Genomic DNA, 23,249 nt, shown 5'->3' with positions numbered 1-23,249 from the left:
CGCTCCGAGGACCATCGAGTCAGTTTGCATCCCATCCCACCCGAGCTTCCTTTAACCGAAGTACCGAACGGGAGGTAGAGGGCAGACACCGGAGGCAGAGGGAATCGGTAGGGCCCGAGCTGCAGCCCAGGTGCAGCCTTGCAATCGCTGCTACGGGAGAGACAAAGACGGTGTGGGGGGAAATGATGTGATGTTAAAAAACTTTGTTTTAAAGGACACATTAAGCTCACAGAAGTCTCTGAGAGATATTACTTATTTCTGCTTATTAGTGATAATAGCCCAGTAAATTTGCTATTGAGTGTATCAAAGGCATTCAAAGCGACTTTGGAACATCAAAAAGATTGCGAGGCTGATTTTACGGTTTCCTTCCAGGCCCGACCTCCCGGCTACATGCCACGATTGTAGCGTTTAACGATGAGCACCGATCGGCCCCGCTCCGTTCCGCCGCCCGTCCCGACCCAAGCTGTGGGGCTCCGGGTGTCGGTGAAGAGGCAGAGGGAAGGGGGGTCAGGGGGTGGGAGGGAGACGCGTCCCATGCCGCTGAGGCGACAAAACAAAAACAAATGTAAAAACGAAGGGGAAGGGGGGAAGGGGATAGAGGGGGGGAATCCGAAGTGCTGAACATTTCGCCTGTCGAGGTGCGTGCGGCGCGATGCGCTCTTTGGGCGCTGAGGGGGACGGACTGTGCGCTGCTCCCACGTCGCGGCGCGGCATCCCCTGCCCTGCCGGGCTTTGATGTGCTGTAATTGAGCCTTTCTCCTCCGGCCCTTCATTTCGCCTTCCCCCCTTCTTTCTCCTCTGTTCCAGTTGGGGTGTTCTATATAAACATCAAAAGGACAACGCATCTTCCCTCCCTTTTCCCCCCCCACCCCCAACCCCCCAGCTCCATCCTCCTCACTTATATATATATATATATTTAGGACAAATAGCGAAATGCTTCATTTATTCATTGTGAGCTACAGAAGAAATAAGGCTCGGGGTCCGTGCAGGTCCGCACGGCAACACGCGAACATGTGTACGCTCAAAGCCCGGCATTAAATCCCGGTTGATCCCAATTTAAAACGGAGAGCGAGGGAGAGGAAGCGGCTCTTTGAGTGTGAGAGAGAAAGAGGAGCCGAGATGAGGAGCTGGTAATTATTGAAATATAAGGGTGAGATTAATTCAAAGGAAACAAACTATGAAAACAATTGGAGCCGAGTGAAAAGCAAAACCCAGATTAGAATTTGCTCGTGGTTTGTTGTCTGTCTGCTTTCTTTCCTCCTCCCCACCCATTGTCACAGTGCAAGGCAATGGGATTTGCACACTTGAGGTGTAATAGCATTACTGCATTAATTAAAATTTTCATTTCACGTCCAGATTGTTTACTTATCTGCTGGAAACATATGTCGGGAGAAGTTGAGATTCTGGATTCTGCTCCGCTGCCCAAGGTGCAGAGCAGTACAGGGGGGGAGAGGATGGCTTCAGATTTTTTTTCCTCGCCGCATCCTCCAGCCTTATCTCGGCGCTGTAAATTATAAGGAGACTCCATTGAACTGAATATGAAGATTATATTTGCGAGCGGCGAGTCCTAAAGCGGCCCCGGTCCCGCTTGGAAATGAACCGCGCCGCTTCGTGTCTAGCTCCGTGCCCACCCCCGGAGCCGGGTGGAGGGGGGCGACCATCACCATCTACCCACCCGCCTCGTCCCGAGGAGAGCGATAGTCGCCCCCGGGGTGTCCCCCGCGAGTCCCGCTGCCGCCCGCGGACAGCCGTCCGGAACCGCGAGGCGTCCATCCCCAGGCTGTGCTTTCCGAAGCGGATCCCCCCTCCCCAAAACCACCTTCGGAAGTGCCTGGGGAGGGCTGGGGTGGGGTTGTGATGGTGGGCAATGTCAGGGTCTGTGTTCCCCTTCGGAGCTGGGAGGCTGCCGGGGCCGAGCCGTCGGGGCTGGCGCTGCACGGGGCAGCGCGGAGAGGGGCCCCGGTAGAGCCAGATGGGGGCTGTCTGTCCGATTGCTCTCCCCACTTCCATTTTATTTCCTTCTATCTATTTATTTTTTAAGAGAAGGGACAATTTTTTATTTTTTTATTTTTACTATTATCATTATTAATATTATTTATTATAATCATTATTTATTTATTTATTTATTTACTTACGAAGAGCCCCCTGAGAAGACGGCGAGGTGCCGTCCTCTCTCCGTTGGGTCTATCTGTAATTGAATCTAGGTCAGTTATTCTAAAGCATGGGAGAGGCTGATTCCCTCTTTCCGACATCAGCCCGGAATTTGGGGGGAGGAGAGAAGGGGGGGGGGGTCTTGCAATTTCATTTAAAATGTAATGGTGGATGAACCGATAAGCAAATAGGGGGGGAAAAAAGGCTCTGCTTAAAAGAAAAAAAAGAAGGAAAAAAAAAATGGCATGCTTTTAATATGCTTCCAGATGGGGGGAATATGATTTACATGGGAGTTTATTTCCTCTTTGCTGATATGAAAGAATTACAGATACAAAACCCACTGATCTATAGAATAAAAAAAGAAAAAAAAAAAAAAAAGAAGAAGAAGAAAAAAAGAAAAGAAATGTTATTTTCCTGTAAAGGTATCAGTTCATTTATATTCATTTAACCATCCATCCATCAATTCACTTTCTCTCTCCCCGCACATTCCCTCTGCCTCTGGTAAACCTACCCTGCCAATATACTTTTCTGGAATATACAATGAAGTTTCCTTAAGAAAAAGAGAAGGAAATAATGAGGGATTGAGCTGAAGTAGGGAAAGGGAAGTTCCCACTTCTACCCCCAGCCCTCAGCTCCTAGTTTATCCTGCAGACTTTGAGGATATTAGCAATATGAAGGGAAAAAATAAACCCACCCCTTTAAGTTCGGTAGAAAATGTCTGTATATATCTATAAATAATATATGAACTATAGATGTTATATATGTGTCTACTGTGTATATATAATATATACCACGGAGCTTGTGTGCTCAACATGTATGTACCGTGTCTTTACGCTCATGTTATATAAATAGCTCATTCCCTCTCTATGTGTGTGCCTATAAAATAAAATATACAGATATTGTACAGATATTTACGGCATTCATATATCCTGAGTGCACAGACATAGATTGAAACATACATCCAGCCTACGTATGCTGTTTATATATATGTGCAGTATATATGATGCCCACGCTGCGCACATACAAAGACAGCGTCTCTCTGAGCTGGAACAGAACGTTTGTATTTAGGCATAAAATAGCATTCTAAATTCCCCACGTGTGTTCCTGTGTGAGTGTGGAGGTGCATCTGACAGTGTAGTGAGGGTGCTGGTGTTTGTGTCCACATGCTGAGCATTCTATGCACACAGAGAGAGAGTGGGCTACAGGAAGGCAGGATCAGCCTGGTGCCCTCAGACCGTCCCAGTTGAAAAGCTGTGGTTGTATTTGTTTTTTGTTGTGTTTAGGGTGATAGTTGGGCCTGAGGTAGAATTTCCTTTATAGGAAGAGGGACCAAAAAGCAAACCTCTTTTGTTGTTGGTAACACAGGCAAGTGTTGCAACCAATCAACCCTATGTGAGCCCTTCCTTATGGGGCTGGAGCTGGAGGTGGCTCCTTCCTCCCTATGCCCTCACCCACCAGAACAGCCATGAGGAGGATGAGGCTGTGTGCCCAAAGCAGGAGGCTGTTAAACCACCAATCCATCAGTCATCTCCCAGAGACCTTCACACAGGCTGGAAGCGAACGGATCAGCATAACTCGCCTTTGTAGGCACCGTGTAGCAGGAAAAGCTGTACAAGAAGTTGGCTCTTTATTGAAAGGAATACGTAAACGGAGAGGCAGCTAGATATGGAAATACCTCCATAGGCAGATAAAAACACACACCTTTATCTTCAGCCAGATATTTATATAGATCCGCATATAATTTCTCCCACTGCTGCCTCTTAGAAGCGCCTCCGCCGGCACTCAGGGGGTCCCTGCTACTCTTCCAGCAATCCCAGGTATCAGCGCATCGCCCACCCTGCGATCAAACAGCACCCAGATGGGCAGCCCTATGGAAGCGTGCCCTTGTGTGTGCATCCCTGCAACAACACCAGGCTGATCAAAGGCGGAGGCGCCAGGCTCTGTGCTGTAAGTGGCACCCACGGATGTCAGCTCCGCTTCATGTTTGGAACCCACACCTGAATAAATACATAATCATATCACATAGCGTAATTAATAAGAGTAGAACCATGAAGGACTCTTAAAGGAAAGGCTGTTGAAAGAGAGTTCCTGAAGATAATCCTTTTAAAAGGTTTCCTTAAAATGCTGCCGCTAGTGGGAATAAGGCAGGTTTAGTTCCAACATCTTAATACCTCCGGGTAGCATCGTTTTAGATCTCATAATGTCTTTCCTTTAGCACTGATTTGACTTATGATTTGGGACTTGCATGTTTTGGAGGATCTTGTTGCTGTAGCGGTTCTCATTGAGAAGGTCCCCCAAGGACGTTACCACCAGTGACCTGCTGGGACCTGTGGCTTCATTCTGCTGGAAATCATGCACCGTCCCTGCTTGTAACACCCTTTCCAACCTCACCCTTCTGGAGTTTTGTCTAATGACCCACTCAAGTCATTTCAGGGTGCTGCTTTGTTTGTCTTTCCCTCATCATGGACGGCGCAACAACCACCAAGCTGTTGAAATGGGGTTTGGTTTCTCCCAAGCTCTTTGCTTGGGAGTGTCCCCAAATCCATCACACTCAGGATGGGTCTGCATGGTATCGCCTTCTGGGGTCGGTAAGTAAAAGGCTTTTTATTTTGCCTTAAGAAATGATGTCTGCGTAAAACAATGCAGAACCACACAGTAAACAGCTGAGCCAGGGGTTAAATGGGAAATGTAACAGCCACAGTATAAGTGTCCCACCTCTCTTACCCACAAGGGTTTGGCCTCTGGAAAACCATCTATCTCCATTTCCAGTGAAGCAGGAAGCAGGCTGTTGTGTTGTGGTAGTGTGTATGTAGGGGAAACCTGCTTGAGGGCAACGTAAGGGGGTTTTGGGGCTGCCCTAGTGGCTGCCCTCTCTCATGCAGGCTGGCACCGGTGGGCTTTGCATGTGCCACCAGCCCAAACTCTGCCTCTGAAGGGCAATGGCAAATGTTCTCAGGTCTCCCGGCAGAACAGGATCAGGTCTTGGAAGGCTCACATGATTTCAGCAGTTTCAGCTTTGAAATCATTGCATAAATCAGGAATAAGTGCCAGCCTGTTTGGGATAGGAAACATCACAGGAAGGCTGCCATCCCGGGGCCACCTGGGTGGCAAAGGGTCCATGTCCATCACTGGTACTGATGGGAACCCCATATCGTCATGGGCTGAGCTGGGCTTTCTGGCTCCCATTGGTGATGCCCTCTTCACGGTGGCATCCTGGGGCAGCACTACCTACCCCAGCACTGCTCCCCAATGTTTTTTCCTATTCTATCTTTCAGCTGTAGTTCCAATATCAAATAAGGTCTTCATTTTATTATTATTATTATTATTATTATTATTATTATTATTATTATTATTATTATTATTATTATTATTATTATTATTATTATTATTATTATTATTATTATTATTATTATTATTATTATTATCTCCACTAAGGTAGGAGACCTCTGATTTAGAGTGGGTATTTAATCACATGTAATTTCTCCAAATTTCCATGCAGGAGTCTTTGAAGTTTGCCTCCTTCCCTTCCCTGTGAGCCATTAGCTGGATGACACAGACATGGGTTTCCCTTCGCTTCTTCTTCTCCATCCAACCCTACTCACCCAGGAACAGATCCTTATCAGAGACTCACCCACAGTAAGTTGAACAGCTGAACAAATACTTTTCTATCTTAACTTAAGATAAGTCTACTTAAGACTCTTGCGGCGTTCCCTTCCTTTGGAGGCAACACAGGTTGTGGTGCGACCTCGTCCTTCTCTTGGATGTGCCACTCCTCTGCGATGGGGTGATTTTCCTTGTTCTCTCTTGGGCTATAGAGTTCCAGGGAAGACAAAAACTGAATTTATAGTAGAATTTATTTTTACAAAAAATAGGGAAAAAAAACCGAAAACAACCAACCCCACGTTGCTTCAAATCCCTGCCAACGTTTTGAGCCTTCGTAGCTAAGACAAAAATAAGGGCATGAAACAATTTTTCTTCATTCGTAGGTTACCTTGAAGAGTAGATGAGTAACTCTTTTAATGGTATTTCTTATTCTGAGAGGATTTTACTGGCAAATACAGCGATGACTGAAAATCCCTATTTCCTTACAGGTCCTCAGTTTTGTCTTAAGGATATGCAAGCATCTGGACAGCTCTCCACTATGGATTTTTATTCCATCGCTGCAGTGCAGAGGTACTATGGAAGTTTGGCATGAATAGTTTTCTTTAACTCAATTTTGTAAGCACCTCTTGTCACTGTACCTTGTGCCCACATGTCCAAACAGCAGATCTGGACTATGTACCTACTTGGGTACACCCTCTTTCCACTGAAATGCAGCCCTTCTGTTTCACATGGATTAAAAAGTACAAAAAATGACATCCAGTGCAGTGTGAGCATCCCAACAGTACAGGAGCACGGATGAGGGATAAAAGCATAGGAGTGGAGGCGCTGCAGTGGTTCCTTCCTTGGGCAGGGCAATGGTTAGGTGCTCATTGGTGTCGATGTCGGTCTCTCTTCTCCATGCCTAACATCATGCATGGAGCCAATGGGGCTATGTTGGGACAGGACACCATGGGTCACCTCCTTTGCTGGCACATGGGGAGCAGCTGCTGCCTGCAGAGAAACCATCCCGAAGGTCAAGCTCTGCACATGCTTTGTCTTAGTCACAGTGGTTTTCTCAGCCCTAATTGATAACTGATGAGAAAACCTTCTGCTCTACGCATGCCTATGCATATGTATAGACGTGCACACAGATGAACACGTGTGTATATAAATGGATCTCTTTAAATTTAAATAGATTTATGCCCAAGGGCAGGAAGGTGGATAAAAGGTCGTTACAAAGAGAGGAGATCCAACACATCTGTGCGCTCCATTGTGAGGATTAAATCTGTAGTAGGCTGCATTCAGTGCTAATACTCCTATTAATTTCTATTTTTCATTATTGTTTTCACATTTGTCAAGCTTCGATGAAGGGATAATGAAGTAAACGGATGTTAACTGCAAATTAATCATCCCTGTCCTGATAGCGTAACACAAGTTCCTTTTCACTTACCTTCATCACTTAGAAATAGCAACACACGTTACATATTCATAGCAGCAAAACCTGCTGGATTCCGTAAGATAGCAAAAAAAAAAAAAAAAAAAGGAAAAAGACTGACTTATTTCTAAAGAAAGTAGAGATACTCATTGAAAATGCTGGTTTGAACTCCGAGAAGGAGCTGGGAAAGATGAGGGTGTAGCAATGCATGGAGAGCTTGTGAGAAACCACGCGCGAGTATGGATCTATGGCTGTGTTTAGCTATTGAAGTTGAGATGATTTGAAGGTCTCTCTTTTTTTATTTAAACTGGAGTGTGTTTCTTCTCATTGTGTGGCAAGAGACAGATGCATTTGGCAATAGAGAGGTTTTTTTTTTCTTGCAAACCTCTTTGTTTTGGAACTTGATTTCTCTGAGCCTGGTTTTGTGGTGGTGTTGGGTTTTTGGGAGCCTGGAGGTTCCTCGGTACCAGCATGAATGAGAACAGTGTCAGTGAGACTTTGGGCTTATTGAGGTCCTTCTAAGTGACCACAGAGGGGCTGGAGGTGGGGCTGGAGAGCCCCCAGCCCCAGTGATGTGTTTGCTCAGGGGTTACATTGGTATCTGCTGGAGGCTTTGGGCACACTGCTCTGGGACAGTTGCTCCTGGGCTTTGAGCACTTGCTTGTTTTCAGCTTGGACTTTGACTCAGGCAAATGTATGAATTTCTGCTTGGATGTTTTACTCCCAATGGGGTGATGTTGGGTTTTATGGTATTAAAGACCTGTGTTTCATGGTAAATGAAGCCATTCCTGGGGGAAGTGGCCACTGTGGGTTCATCCCGGAGGTGCTCAGAGAATACTCCAAGGTTTGCAGGCATTGTCTGGGAGGAGGCATCATTTTGGGCATTTCTTAAAGCAATTTCTCCCAGCCTTTGTCACTTCCTTTTTATCATGTTTATCCTTGCCAGTACTTGGTACAGTCGTCCTTCTTTTACCAGTCACTTGAGAATGATGGTAACACAGCAGTTTTCCATACCTGTACCAACATCACTTTTTGTCTTCCCAACTTGGATTTATTACTGGTCCTTCCTTTTTGAAATGCAAAGTTTTTGCAGCAAATAGTCATCTAATCATTGTCCAGTGACACCTCTACCAGGATATTGCCTTTCCTGCTGTCCCCATCACTTGTTTGGAGGCACCAAGTGACATTTTCCTGCATAGCTTTCACTCGCCTGCTGTCCTGGAGAAACAGCCTCATCCTGCTTACCCTGTGCTTGGGTCAGGATGGGCAGCCAACCTCTGTCCGCAGACCCACTTTCTGCATCCAACTCATCTTGATTATACACAGAACCTTCCCACTGTCTCCCCTCCTCTTCTCTCTTCACATTCCCTACTTTTTTTTTTTTTTTTTTATCTCTTCTCCCTCTCAACAGGTGCTGACAGAACATTTTCTCGCTGTAGTTCTGTTGGATTTCAAAGGCCTGGATTTCACTCCTCTCCCACTATCTCGGCTATGTGCTCTCCAAGCTGAAACATCTCCATTCATTTAGTAAGCCATAGAAAGAAACAAAGCAATGGAGAGGGACATAAGTATTCCAGAATTCAGTGCTCTGACAGCGCAGTTAACTAACATTGACCTCTGGCTACTTCTGTGGCTGCTGTGTAACGCTTCATACTGAGTGTTTCTTTTGTTTTGTCTCCAGCCCAAGAATTCATTTTTTAATAAGAAAACTCAGAAGTGCCTCTGAAGGGTATGGGCTCATGAGCATCACTACTGTGTTGCAGACGTGCAAGCTTCACTCGCTCACATGGTCCACGGTTTCCAGCTATTTGGATTAATGAGGGTCCAGTGTAGTCCTTGCTTTCTCCTCTTGCAAGATGCAGGCAATAGAGCCTCGGATCTGCCTTTGCCTCTTCAGGCATCTTCTCCATGCCATCACGTGTGCACACCGCTGCTTGGAGAGCCTTGGAGAAGAGGAGGGAAGGCTCTCAACATGCTAAGCGAGCGGCTGGTTTACTTTCCTTGTTGCTCCCATGGCTGGAGGAGCAGCACACTTCATGCACCTGCCTCCAGTCCCTAGAGTCAGCTGTTAAATCTAGCTCTAGTTATTTGCTCTTGAAATTCAGTCCTGCCTTTCATGGGCCTCTTCTGCTTTATATCTGTCCTCATGCTCAGGGGTTCCCTTTACTGTCAAACTGCTTCTTCCCCTCTTTTTTGCCCTGTCACCCAGCTCTCCCACAGGTGGATTTTCTAGTTGCATGCATCCTGGTCCCCTTCCCAGGACAAAGGTGCCCCGTGTTTTCTGCCTTGCTGCCTCCCATCTCCTCTATTGCCCATGACTTGCTTCCTTTTCCCAGGACAAAAGATAATCCTCATTTCTCGGCACAGATAACCGATTGGCTCTGCTGAAGAACAGAAAAGGAATTTGCTTCACCTGTGCACAAGGGCTGAAGGATGGTGAGTGCTCCTCCTAGCGAGGTCCTTTGCTCTCCCAGGGCTGTGGGGAGTGTGCTGGGACTCAGTTCTCAGATCTCAACCCCACAGTGAGAAATGATGCATAATCCAAGTCACTGCACTTCTCCTTGCTCCTGTTCTTGGCCTGGCTGTCTGAGTGTTGATTCCTCTGGCTACCCTGGAGCATCTTTATTTCCCTTTGACCTTCACAAAGCCAGCAGTGCTTCCTCTGGGAAGGAGGAAGAAGACTCAGTCCATCAAGACCCACGTCCCTGTGGTCTTTCATCAGCTTGTCCACCCGAAGTGGCAGGGACCCGTGCCCCTTCCCACCCTGGGACTGGGATTTGGATGTAGTGGGTGCTGCTGTCAGAGCTGTGCAAACCTGACCTTCCTGAAGGGTTTAGGATCCTAAATCACACAGGCTTATCAAAAAATAAAATCCAGGCTCTCAAGTGTCTCAAGCAGTTAAGCTCATTTTGTGGAGAGATGTGAGATATTTCTAAATGGAATCAGGAATGGAGGAAGCAGCTGGGTACGTTTTAATTCTAATTTTTCCTATATATCAAGCGTTAAATTAACAAGTGAGGGAGAACACTACTGAGGAGCTATCTGCTGTTTAGACAGGCATATCAGGATAAAATTACTCTGTGCTTGCCCGTGGTTTGTCTGGATACTCCTGGAACTGCACCAGTAAAGAGTATAATTGCACTGCTCTTTGAGGCTTCGGGTTTGGTGCTGCGAATCCTCCCCACCGTCTGACTACGCAAGGCTTGATGACGTTAGGTAATTATTCCCTGTAGGCAATTTCTACCGAGGCAGGGCACAATGCTCCTCAGAGGATGCGCTATCAGGAGAAAAGGGAGAATGGCTCAAGCAAAGGATTAATATTTTTAGCTGTAAAGACGGTTGGCTCGAATGTTTGCTGGAGAGAGGATTTCCTTGCTGTGTTTCAGCATGGGAGTCTAATTGGCACAGGAAAGACACTGCAGTTTAGACGATGATGTCTACTTCTGAATGACCAATGTAATTCACAGACTACCTCAATATCATCAGTACTTCTTAAAGCATTGTTTTCATTTTACAACAGTGAGAATAAGGATCAATACCATTGTTTTCAAATTAGAGTAAATGAGTTTAAAATCAGAACCCTCCCCAACATTGGTTGCCACATGGTATTGGGCACTGAGGGCTTTGGGTTAATTCACATCCGTACATATCACCTTTATGGAGCACAGGCACAGCCAGCTGTACCTCATAGGTGCACTTTGAGTAGTCGTGTCTCTGTGTTCATATTGACTTTCACTGAAGCTCAGACATCAAATGCTTCAGTGCACTGAATGTGATATTTTTTCTCAATCCAAGTCCCAGGAGGACTCACTCCAGGCATCCCCACTCAATGAAATATTGTCTCTGCCGCCAGGGAAAGCAATCTCTTGAGAAACAAGCCTGGATGTAGAGGAACAGATCATTTCCCAGCAACCTTTTGATATTGTCAAACCTTCAATCTTTTGATGATTTTTGGACTTGGTGACTACACTGGACCAGCCTTGGGCACTAAATGCTTAATTTCCACCAGTGTTTATTATTATTCCTTTTGCATATCTCACATCATTTAATGGTAGATGTAGCACTGTGGTTTCCATTTTATAGATGGAATAGTTGTGTTGCAGACGGATAACTGGACAGCCTGGAAAGTAGGTGCAAGCCTGCTCTGGGTAGCTGAGTTCCTTTTGCAATGCCAGCGTGCCTGAAGGATGCTTGTGTGAACATGCCCTGACATTTGTAGTTCAGGTTGGTAGATGTCGCAGAAATGCTGACTCATGGCTTGAAGCAGTGATTGAGCACCTGGTGGAAGGCAGGGCCAACCCAGGGGAGCTCAGGTGCTTGCAGTGTACCCCAGTGACTACAAGGGTGGAGCCAGGATCCAGCCCTTCCCTGACCTCATTAAAGAGTCAGCAGTGGAGGTGAGGGTACTTCCCTGGAGATTCTTGCCTACTTGGGGCTTTCTGTAGGTAAGCAGCTTTTATTTTCTTTGTTTTTGCATCTGTGGCTGCTACATTTGGGCCTGGGGCTCTTCTTACCCTGCTGTCATTGCTGTGTTTTCCCATTGTGCTATGGTGTTTCACTAGGTTGTCACTTATTTTCCTTGTTTCTAAGGTCTTATGAAAATGGTGGTTGCTGGTGGTACACACAGCTCTTCTCCTTGCTCCAGCTTAAGTGCTGTATCTAGTACTTGCTTGGGCCACGCTGGTCCTTAAGCCAGGAACATCTGGGGCTGCCTCTAAGCTTGTGGTTAATGAATATCATGGCAATTAACCTTATAGATGGGCAAGAAATGTGGAATTGGTTTTAATTCCTGTCTTGCTCCTCGTGAGGTTGCGAGCTTATTTAATGTCAAGCCAATCTCCAAATGGCCCTGTAGATTTAGAGCTCATGAGATCATCATTTTCTTGCTGTCCACCAGATTGACCTTGAACTCATATGTTTCCCAGTTGCAAAATCTCATAGGCAAACACGAACATTTTCAGGAGGAAAAGCCCAGCTTTTATAGACCAAACATGGATTTTTAATTAAGAACTTTAACTTCTGTGAGTTCCTACCCATCTAAAAGGATGCCAGCGTGCCTGCTCCTTATGGAAGTGTGAGTTGGGGCTGCCCTCTGCTCTTGCTCAGAAGGGCATCTCCTTTGAAAGGGAAAAAGCCACAGAGACCACATTTGCTTGTAGTCAGCAACATTTGCTGAATGAACAAAAAGCTGTTACTCACACAAGTCTAATCCACAAGTAAGAAGCAGGAGGGCACAGTTGTGCAGCAGGCAAATGAAAGGTTATCACTTGAGGTCTGCTTCTGATTTGATTTTATTGTTTTCCAGTCTGTTCCTCCAAAATCCCACATCCTGGGCTGTATCCCACCAGTCCTTGTTTTCCTTTCTCTTCCCAGCATGCTTCCATGCGTTGCAGAGCCTCAAAAAAAGCAGCAGCAGGAAGCTTAGATTCTATTTCCCACTCTTTCCCAGCTACAATGAAGATGTTCTGCTAGCAGATGTTACATGATGGCATCCTGGTATTCATTTTAATGCTGGGGAAGTAGTGGCAGAAATGGTAAGTCCCTTGGTAAGGATGTTATGCTTTCTGTCAGTGTTGGCCTCTGTGAGGCTGCAGTTGCAAATGTTTAACTTTTCCTTGGTGTCTTCACTGATGTCCTTCGTATCAGCCTTTTGATACACTTATGGCTGGCAATGATAATGTATTCTTCATGTCTTTCCAGGTCTTCAAGAAACCAGCATCTACTGAAGATGGCAGGGCTGGAGATGCTGCCAAAAGAGCCACAAAAGCATGATGCAAACTCAGTCCTCTTGCTGGGCTTTGGGAACTGCTCAGCTTTCAGCTGCATTTGTGCCACTCCGGCTGTTTCTGGTTAAGAGAAAGTTGGAGAAGTGCCCTTTTGCCCAAGGTCTGATCTCCTAAGGGCTGCTGAGGTGTTAGCTGATCCCCCTTGTTGCTGCACAGCTACCTCTGTTTCAATGCAAGTACATGAGGGCATCAGCAGTAGTCTGTATGCTGTGGATGTATCAGTGTAATACATGAGATGGTTCTTTTTCCCATCTCCACTTCTGCAGGCTCCAGTATGCTGCCTGAGTTCCCCTTTGGACTCCAGAGTCCCATTGAGATCATGACAGCCATGTTTATGTGCTATTCTAATGCTGGTTGTTGCAGTGTAAGTGCTTTTTAATGCACGGCATTACAGCAGGTGCATGCTGTTCTCTCCCTTACCGAATGACTGTCTGGAGGGATGTAATTCCAGCTTCTGCTTCAGCACGCCGTTATTTACAAGTGTGGTTACATGGTTTGTGCCACCTCTGAGCTTAATTTAGTTAATTTGGCACACAGCACACAAGAACCACCTTTACAGAATGTGTGCTGTGTTACCCAGCTGGCTTAGGGATCCCATAACTGCATCCCAGAGGTGACAGACTTCAGAAGAGCATCCAGGGAGCTATGAGTAGTGGTGTCAGTAACATGAAATCCCATCACTCCTACACATAAAGCTAGAGCAGGACACATGCAGTGTGTGTCTTGGGGTGAGCAGGTCTATGGCAGCTCCTTGGCCATTGACACAGGGTTATGGATTTGCAGATGTGGTTGTGTACAGTCATACTGGACTGGTTCCTATAGCTACTTTCAGTGTGAAGTTCCTCTGATGGAGGGAGCTCAGCTGGAAGCAATACAGCTAACAAAGGTGTTCTGTGCTGATGTGGTTGTTTTTTGGTTGTTTTTGGTTTTTTTTGTTTTTTTTTCCAGAGGGAACTATCTGTTCTGATGATGTTCTCTTGACCATGTGTACCTCTTGCCCCTTGCAGCCTGAAAATTACTTGCCACAATAACCAGTGCTGTAGACACTAAAAGTGAAATTCAGATACCTGGAAAGGAGAAATCCAGTGCAAAGACAGCTCCTTTGCAGGTCCTCCTCCCATCCAGAAGGTACTCAAAGCTTGGTGGGTGACTTCTGGGGTTACCTGCCAGTGCTGGCTTCCCCAGGAGCTACTTGAGATGGTTCAGAGCCAACAGGTTTTACCCTCTTTGCCAGGGTCACCAGTTTCTGGGGGTGTTGCTGGTCATGAACCACCTTGTCCAGGTAGCGAGTGGGGATCTGGGCTGCTGCAATGCAAGAGATGGAAGATAAAAAAAAAACAGATATAGATAACATGCAAATTTAATAGGTTAAAGGATCAGGGTTTTTGTTTCATGGAAAAGAAATCCCACTGACTGCTTTTCTGTATCTATCCATGCTACCACTTTCCAATATCTGTGTTTTCCTCTACTCACCGTGTTGCTACAGTGATTCCAGTTTGCCCTGATATCCACAAGGAGATGAATTTCAAAGGTGGTTCCCATGGGTGCTCCTACAGGCAGCGAGGAGACCAGGGATGTGAGAGAATCACACAAGCAGCAGAGAAGCAAAACATCTCCTTAGGGCTCCTGTGGCTGTTTGCGCTGATGCCAGCCCATGATCTGTTTCTTCCAATGGTCGAACCCTGCTGGATTGACCGCAAGTTGCTCCAGCACTAGGGTCAGTCAGAGCTCCATGTGGCTATGGGAAAGGTTTGGTGACTGGGAGATTTCTGCATTGAGTACAGGCAGGGTGATGATGTTCATGGCTTCATCTAGGGCTCCTTTTTCTTTGCGAAGAACTCTTGCTTGCTCTGCCAGTTTGCAGCACTGCTGAGGTCTCTCTAATCTCCAGGCATTGCTGTCTCTTATGTTTTCTATGTCTCAGGTGCTCAATAAATGTTAAATAATAAATGCTAAAGTAATTCAGTGTTCTCTCTCAATCAGAAAACATGGCACCATGTCAGCTATCCAATCACACTCTGATTCAGTAAGGCAGGGTGAGAAAAGCACTGAAAGCAGCTCTGAAGAACAGGCTTGGAGCTGCTGGGCTTATCAGGGTGATGGAAACACTCTGTGAGCACAACACTGTAGGAGTGAGGTAAGTGAGAGCTGTGGGAAGACATCTACAGGGGAATGACATTGTATTGAGTTGTATGCCCCCTTCTCTGTGCCACATTCCCACTCCTTTTAGCCTAACATGCCGCTATGCGGGTCTGTCCTCCCCCTACAGCAAATGCATCCCCATAGAATGGTGTGCAGTGTGAAGTTTTTCCAGCCCCATTGCATCTCAGATGGGTGACTTTGAGCACTAGGATGAGATGTCCCAGGTTTGACCAGAGCTGCTGTCAGCATGGTCCCGTGGCGTCTAAATACAGCTGTGTTTTCTCAACCCTATGAGATGTAATTCATCTGCACATACCACAGAGCATTTCCATTCTGCCTCTTCAGGCTTGGGTCAGGTTTAATACAGTCTATGAGAAAGGCTTAAAACAGCAAGGTGGGAGATTGAATTATGGTCTAATCTGCCACTAATAGAACCTGACCAGCTCCATTATTCAATGTCAAATCACCACACTTGCTATTAAAACAGAGCGTGAACTTCCTTAATTTCTGTCGGGCTGGGACCATATCCATCATTCTTGGCTGAACCGGCACCAGGGCAGTGTAGATAACACAGACAAATTTAATATGGTAAATTCACCTTAGGAAGCTTGCACTAGCAGTGCTAGTAAGGGAGGGGCTGGGCAGTCCTGGGAGGAAAAGGATGGATGAGAGCAGGCTGCAGTTTGACATTGCAGGGGCAATGAAATTGTGTGGTGCCTTGTTAGGATGGGAAGGTCTGTCTGGCCATGGTGCCTTGATCGTCTGGCTCAAAAGGCTGCTCAGAGGGGAGGTGACAAAGAACTGACCAGCCCCATGTCCTGATGCAAAAGGAAGAGAGTGGGAACACATTACCACAGTACCTAGATGTGCTGGTCGTGCCCTCCTATTGCAGCCCATTACATGTTGCAGCATCTTTTTTTGTGTGCTATAAATGTCAGTAAACCAACTCCTGCTTTCTCTCCAGTGATGCCACCTCCAGGGAGGCAGAGGTGTCACATCAAATTCCTCACCTTGCTCCCTGGTTGGCTGCAGCCAATATGCTGTGTGGGCAGAGACTCCTTGGGAAGGGACAAATTGAACTGCTTGTTTGCAGCATCCTGATTTGACCCAGAAAGTCACCAGCAGATAAATGAAGAGTAAAACATAGACCTCCTAACCTGGTTTAGCTGTGACTCACATCAGCTCTCACTAGAAGAGGTGAAAAGCAAGAACACTCATTTGTTGAAGCACCAAGCTATCTCTGTGTGCCATCTCTTCCTTTTCCATCTTCCTTCTGTGTCAACCTTAATTCTAGAGGTACAAAAAACATGAAAGTAAATCTCTACTGGGTCAACCAAAATAAGACAAATAGAGAGATGAGCTCTGAGGCACGCTAGAAACACTTTAAATCATAATAACCATTTTCAAGGGTAAACAGAGTCTGACCACAATGGAGATTAACAGAATTCATTAGGGGAAAAAAGGACTTGTCATTACTAGGTCTAATGAGTTGACACTGGTGAAGAGGGACTTGTCACCATGGAAACAACAAATATTAGGAAAGGAAGATAAACAATTCTAGTTTTATCTGGCTGCTCTCTCCTCACTGCTGGTATGAGTCTGGCCAGCAGGACTGTCCATAGAGTAGTAGCTGTGTCACTCACCTTTGCCTTCAGCACATCTCCTTCATTGTAACAACCAGAGACAGGACCTTGAGGACTGAGCTGGCCTTCAGGCAAACTTACCCCCTAGTTATAGATTCTTCTCTGCTGGTAAAGATTCCCCTATCTTTATTAGTCCTGTCACGGCTGCCATTTATACATTCACCACCTGGCACAAAAAGATGGTTGTTCAGGAATGTATTGTGTTCGCACCCCAGAACATCACTCACATCCTGCTGCCACGACCAATAAGGGCCTATCAGAGAATCTGAGTGACATAGGTAGACAAACACCAGGCTTACACGTGCTGGTGGCCTCCACAAATGCTTCCCATGGGCAAATAAGGAACGGAGCAGGTGGCAGAGACCAGAGAGTGATGGAGACATTCTCCACTGCCATCTCCAAAGGAATGTTGTGTGGGACCAGTAGCAGGAGCTCAGTTATGGTATTAAGGAATCAGGCTCTAACAGTGTTAAAGATACTGACATGGATGCGTCCCTGCAATATTTAGGATCATCAGGAGCAAGGGGACAGGCAGAAAGCCTGTCTGGGTATTTTACTGCCAAGCTGCAGCTCCATCAACAGTGATTTCACATGGAGACACAAGGGGAACTCCTTGACTAACCTCTAGGAGCAAAGGTAGACCTGCCACAGAGGAGCATGTGCTTAGGGCTGGACCCACCTAAGCATCCTCTAGAAAGTGACTGAATGGATGCAGGTGTCAGAGGACAAGGGAAAAATTCTGTGGCATGGGGAATGTTATGAATATGAGTGATCCATGCTCAGATGTACAATTTGAAATTCCATAGTCACTCACCTAAGGCTGTCTGAAGGGAAAAGCTATAGGGTATGAGTAGCACAGGGGCTCTTTGCACAAGCCCATCTGGGAAATAGTAACATCAAATTAGAACAGAGATTTGTGATGCTCCTTAAAGACACAGCATTCCTGACACCTGCTGAATACTTGTGATGAGTCCATTCAGGCATCACTTTTGCAATTACTGGAATGAGGAATTCAGCCAAACCCCAAACCCTAGTGCCAGAGCATTAGGAATTGGTACATGGTGCTGTACCAGTGCCCAGTACAGGTGAATCATAGAATCATCAGGGCTGGAAAAGATCTCCAAGATCATCTAATCCAACCAACCACTTACTATCAGTATTTCCCCCCTAAACCTCCACCTTCACTGCCATCAGCTGGTGAGGGATTTAATGGTTTCTTACTGCTCTTCAGGGGGACAAGGGAGGTCACGTGAAATAGCAGCCCTTAGCAGCCCACTGGCTTCCTTCTGGATTGTACTGGTAGCCTGGGATCTGGGGTGATGGCCCTTGCTCCCATCATCCCTTTGCATTAGTGAATGCTGGCCGATACACCACAGCCAATGGATTTGTTGCTGTGTATAAATTTGTTGACAGAATTATACGGGCTGCACGTGATCCCAGGCATATCATCAGGCGCAACGAGATGAGCAGCACTCATTGCCCCTTGCCTCCCATCCTCTGTACATCTCAATTAAAAGGTGTTGTTGAAGAGGGTTTTGTAAAGTGAGCCATCGAGTCTGAGCAGCACAGCATGCGGGACAGGGAACGCTGCAATGTCTGCACGCTGCTCAATTATTCATTTCCCATTTCTGCATATACAAAAGGTTAATCCATGAGGCGCCTGCCACACAGGGAAAGCAGCTCTTTGGAGACAGCTCCATATTAGGGTTTTCTTTCTTTCTTTCTTTTTTTTTTTTTTTTTCTTTTTCCTATTGGTTTTTCAAGCATTATCTCTCCTCTGTTTCTTCTCCTGCAGGGTAGTGAGGGAGGGAGCATGTAGGATAATGAAGAGCTCCCTCTTCCCAGGCAGACAGTTGCAAAGGAAACTTGGCTGGTGTAGGCAGGATGGATGATGGGTTATTCAAATGCTGGAGTTTTAACAAGGGAGCTCCTCATCTCTCCAGTCCTCATCTGCACCAAACTTCATGTTAGAGGGGAAAAAATGCCACCTCTGCAGCTTTCGTCTCCCTTTTGTCATTCCCCTGGGGAAGCTGCTACAGAAACCCACAGGTGTTGAGAGACCTGGGATGAGCTGTGATTACTCGTGCTTCTCCCTGAGCTGTCCTTCAGGCAGCAGGGAGCTGAGGGGATGTGGTTTCAGCCACCCACTCACCAGGACAGACAGTGAGCATACCTACCTAACCCTAGACCTCTTCCATTATTCATCCTGCTGGACTGATCTCATGGAGCTGGTTCGAAAGGTCATCTCAGTATTAATGTGGTGAATGGGAAGATGCTATAGGCTGGAAATTGAGCTTGTCACACCAGAGTGATTCTCATTGACAGCGTTTGATTTGCCATTAATATTTATTTTAGTTTTTGAGGGACACTCAGAAAGATTTGCCACAAGTTTACAGTCTCAGGTACCAGCATTTGCTGTTGGGAAACATAAAGATCATCCAGGAGCTGTTCTGTAAAGGGAAGACTTTCTCTGTCAATGAAGCACAGACATGAGCAAAGAAGAGGTGCCAGAAGACCCATGGCCAATAGGTGACACAGAGCCTGGATTTGCCACCTTTGGGTCACCAGTCATCCCAAAGCTCCTGGGATGGCATGGGAAGGGAAAGCAGGAATCTCTTGGACACAGTCAAGGTTATTGGGTAGGTGAGTGAGATACACAAAAGGAAGCAGGATTTTCTGCTGCTGCTGTCCCAGTGCAGTGCAAACCAGCTGAAGGAGACCCTGTTAGCTGAGGATATCCCATGTGAAGCAGACATATCTGATCTTCTCCAGCCATGGCAGGCCAGGCAGTGCAAAAAAACCCAGCTTCCAAGAGTGTTCCTTTATTCTCAAAGAGCCCAGCTGCCTTTGAGTGGGTCCATGTTTTTCAGGGTGCCTTTCAGGCTGCCCTTGATGGCTGGAGGCCAAATCTGCTTTCTTTTCAACAGCTGAATGGTGCTGCTCAGAGAAATGGGGGTGGATTTGTTACATCCACAGGGTTGGCTGGTGAAAAAGGAAGGGGATCTTAAAGTTTTTAGGTGAACTGAGCTACAGAAGAGTGCATTTCTTCACTTAGAGTTGCAGAAAAGTAAGGTGCAGCACTGGTTGTCTGTGCCCCTTCTGTGCTCTTTGGAAGGTCAGCAACAGCTTCAGCTCCACACTCTTAGGCGCTGTTTCTTGGGGAGGATGAGCCATCCTTTGGTGCAGTCGGCATGCACTGCTGCTCAAGGAAGAAGTGAGGATGATGAGGTTGAATGAGACACATCATTTTTAAATGGCTACAAGTGGTGAAATGAGTTGGCTGTTCTTGGTCACTTGGTTGACCAGAAAGACCTGTAAACTTTCACAGGTGTCTCTAAAAGAAGAGTCCTGGGGAAACACCCAGAAAGATTAGATGTTTCCTTTTGTTCTTTTCAGAATGGAAAGTTTCACATTTGCATTTCAAACACCAGCTCAGCTACAAGTGAAACCCAAACGATGCTCCCAACAAAAGGAAAGAAAGCCTGTCCCTGCTAATGAAAAGCTAAACGAACATTATGGACAAGCAGGCATCCTTTCTGCAGAAGTACATGTATTTTACAATATGGAGCTAGCAAAAAAAAATAGCACCAACAAAACAATGCAAAAGTTAAGTCTGCTACAAGTAGAACTTGGGCGCTGATTGGGATGGAGGCGATGTGTCAGCCAGCTTATGTTGTGTTATCTAAGAAATACTGTTTAAGAAAGATTTTCCCCTTTGGTTCGTGGACACTGAGGAACATCCAAAGTTAGACTTCAAAGTGTGCCTGGAGGGGACTGATGTTATGTCACTGTCCCAGACAAGAGTCTGGTGCTCGGGTGAATATGTTTGTTTTAGCCGAGCTTTTAATCCACAGACAATGGAACAGATGCAACTTAGGCAGCTGCTGAAAAGGCATTTGAAGATGTGCAAAGTGCAGGGGCTAGGGACCATGTCTTGGGGCTGGAGGCAAATCCCAGCACATCATTCATGAGCTATCTCTTTGTGTCTTTAAGTCTATCTCTGGCATCATCTGTTCAGAAGAATGTGGAAAAAGGCATCTCTAAACTATTATCATTATATTGTCCTGGGCAGAGAACCAAAATTTAAATCTACCTGTCTTTGACAGTGCAAGAGATGAAATGTTCCTGATTCAGTCAGGCATTGGAATGGGCTGCCCAAGGAGGTGGTTGAGTCACTGTCCCTGGAGGTGTTCAAGAAACATTTAGATGTTGTACTGAGGGACATGGATAAGTGGGAAATATTGATGGTAGGTGGACGGTTGGACTGAATGGTCTTCAAGGTCTTTTCCAACCTTGGTGATTCTCTGATTGTATGATTGAAACAAAGAAGTCCTTTATACAGGGAGCTGATAGGGCCAAGAAAAGAGCTAGATCTGAAAAGTGATGGAACATTTATATGCAAGCTAAGAGCTGTCAGTGCTGACAATAACTGATTTGGAAATGTGGAGGTGAGCACAAATTCATGGCCATGTCCTAAACACTGAAGACTTTTAATAACACAAGAAGGTTGTGATGTGTGGGTCTGGGTATGAAAGAAATGCAATGTTGTTTGTTGAGTCTCTTGCCTCGAGAGCCGAAGCTGATGGACAGGAGGGGATACTTGCTGCATTTACTAATGAAACAAAGACCTAGAAGAGATACGCACAAAACAGCCGTCCCGGTATAGAGTGCTACAACAAACCCCTAGGTTTAACAGAGAGATGTGTGTATCTACCCAAGCACATGCAGCTGGGAAGGATGCTCATTTTCATGCCACTCTAACCTGCATATTAAGCACACACAACTCCTCCTGCATACACAGGGGAGACATAAGCGGGGCAACATCACAGGGAACTACAGAAGTCACAGCATTCTCTTGTCTCCCCACTATGCATACACCCAGGCACATTTGAATGCAGGATTTTCTGCAGGTATTAAGTTCCTCTGGGTTTATCTGAGAGCAGGCTGCTCTAGTTAAAATAACACTGTGCAGCAGAACAGAAAATAAGATGTCACGGCAAAGTAAACATCTTCACTTTTGCAACATACTAAAAAGCTCTGGGGTGAGCAGAGACGGGCTAGCAGCAAAGGGACCATGCAGCCCTGCCTGGCCCCTCGATGGGTGGGTTTAGCCAGCCATGCATTTCTATCTTGTCATCACTCCCAGGGAAGGGCTGGGTGAGATGGGCACAGGCCAATCCTATCTCCCAAGACATCTTTAATTTTTGCCACTGAAGAATACATTTCATTTGCAGTAACATCTTATTTTCTGTTCCACTGCACAATTTTATTCTAACTAAGGTGGTTTACTCCTGGATAAACTCTGAAGAACACTCCGGCTTTCTTTTCAGTACGAAGAGCTTTAGAAGCCCTGCTTTTATTTATTGGTTCATTTTATTTCCTGTTCTTTTTCTGCCGTGTTTAGTATGACTGAGTGACCAATTCAATAAAAAATGGAAAACTTGTGTGGATTGTGTAATAAAGCAGAGCAGGTTACTGAAGGCTCCGTATTATGCTTTCAATATTCTTTACAAAATACAGATCTGAAATAGAGATAGGCTGAATAAGATGGGTCGCTGATATTTCATTTCACTTCATATTATTACTATGAATAGGAACAGTCACCAGTATATATCTTCTGGGACACCCGTAGGGAATACGCCCTGCTGCTCCTCGTAAATACAAAGCAAAGCCTTGGAGTGGTCTTCTCCAGCTCCAGGAGATGGGGCCACAAGATCCTTGGGGCAGGTTGTGCTGTTTGAAACCTGCTTTGTGCAGTGCCCAGCACCAAGACTTTGCATCTCCTACTCTTAGGAACTGATAGAACTGTAATGAATTGGGGAGTTACTCCAGCTGCAGCTTCTTTTCCCTATAGGCTGAGGATCACCCCACTCATCCTACAGCTATTTACACTACCGAGGAAATTCTGTAGTGATTAAACAGAACACCTGCCCCCAAAGTAGCGTTTTTCTGCATGCAGTCATGGTGTGTGCTCACACAAGTGTTTTGCTGGTCACCCCTTCCAAGCTCAACACATCTCCTGCACGGCTCCCATCACTCACAGCATTCTGCATGTCTTATTTGCTTTATTTTACCTCTACCATAAATATCAATGCCTTATTGCAGCAGCTGCTTGTGTCCAAGTGGGAAAGGAAGGTACACAGGAACATGGGGAGGACAGGAGGTGGCCTTGTCCAAGTGCAAGGCAGTGCAATGGGTAATGTGCAGAAATGGTGCCACCATTGGTGGAGAACTGGTGGTATCTATGGCAGCGAGGAGATTATTTTCACCTCCTGTTTGTGGAGTCTGTCTAACACAGGGTAGGACTGTGTACAACATTACTTTGGCACAACAGAGCTGCTGGAGGGTTGCTTCCAGCTGTTTTCCACCCATCGCTGGTGGTAGCACAATTCTGTGCAGGTAAAAAGCCCAGCAGCTTATGGAGAAAATGTTATCCCCCAACAGCTGCTCATGAATTCTTATGTTCCAGCAGCAGTGCATGAACCATTCTTTGTTGTGAGATAAAATCTG

General features: G+C 46.0%; 1 long non-coding RNA gene across 3 annotated transcripts; it reads left to right on the top strand.

Annotated features, from left to right (window-relative positions):
- The first annotated feature begins 6,337 nt into the window (after positions 1 to 6,337).
- LOC107318005 lies at positions 6,338 to 14,911 on the top strand. 3 transcript variants are annotated; one of them, XR_001557102.2, is made up of 4 exons: positions 6,338 to 11,613; positions 12,542 to 12,702; positions 12,869 to 13,054; positions 13,962 to 14,911. It is a non-coding gene; the product is annotated as an uncharacterized LOC107318005 (long non-coding RNA). The 3 variants fall into 3 exon arrangements; XR_001557101.2 differs by having other exon boundaries at positions 12,869 to 14,082; positions 14,441 to 14,911; XR_001557100.2 differs by having other exon boundaries at positions 12,869 to 14,911.
- The last annotated feature ends 8,338 nt before the right edge of the window (positions 14,912 to 23,249 follow it).

Source organism: Coturnix japonica, chromosome 9 (genome assembly GCF_001577835.2).
Source record: "Coturnix japonica isolate 7356 chromosome 9, Coturnix japonica 2.1, whole genome shotgun sequence".
NCBI lineage: Eukaryota > Metazoa > Chordata > Aves > Galliformes > Phasianidae > Coturnix > Coturnix japonica.
Note: the sequence above shows the minus strand (reverse complement) of the source record. Positions and strands in the feature narration are given on the sequence as shown.